Genomic DNA, 316 nt, shown 5'->3' with positions numbered 1-316 from the left:
ACAGTCATTGTAAAACCTTAGTTTGTAACTGTTATCATTTAAGAAATATTTTGAAGTTGAGATCTTTTGTGACACAGAAGGAACTAGAGATGATTGTTCGTGCTTTTTCTTCTCATTTATTTTACTGCTACAGTCTGTTTACTACTAATCCTCCTTGGCTCGCCTTCAGTCCTTCAGTCAGCGAGGTTAACAAAAAGAGCTCACATCTCCTGTTCCGGCCTCTCTGCACTGGCTGCCTGTGACTTTGATGAGTCATTTTAAAGGGATCCCCGATTAGTTGTAACATTAGACTTTGATAAACATACACTCACCGGCC

This window comes from Austrofundulus limnaeus, unplaced genomic scaffold, assembly GCF_001266775.1.
Source record: "Austrofundulus limnaeus strain Quisiro unplaced genomic scaffold, Austrofundulus_limnaeus-1.0 Scaffold1356, whole genome shotgun sequence".
In the NCBI taxonomy this organism is placed as follows: domain Eukaryota; kingdom Metazoa; phylum Chordata; class Actinopteri; order Cyprinodontiformes; family Rivulidae; genus Austrofundulus; species Austrofundulus limnaeus.
Note: the sequence above shows the minus strand (reverse complement) of the source record.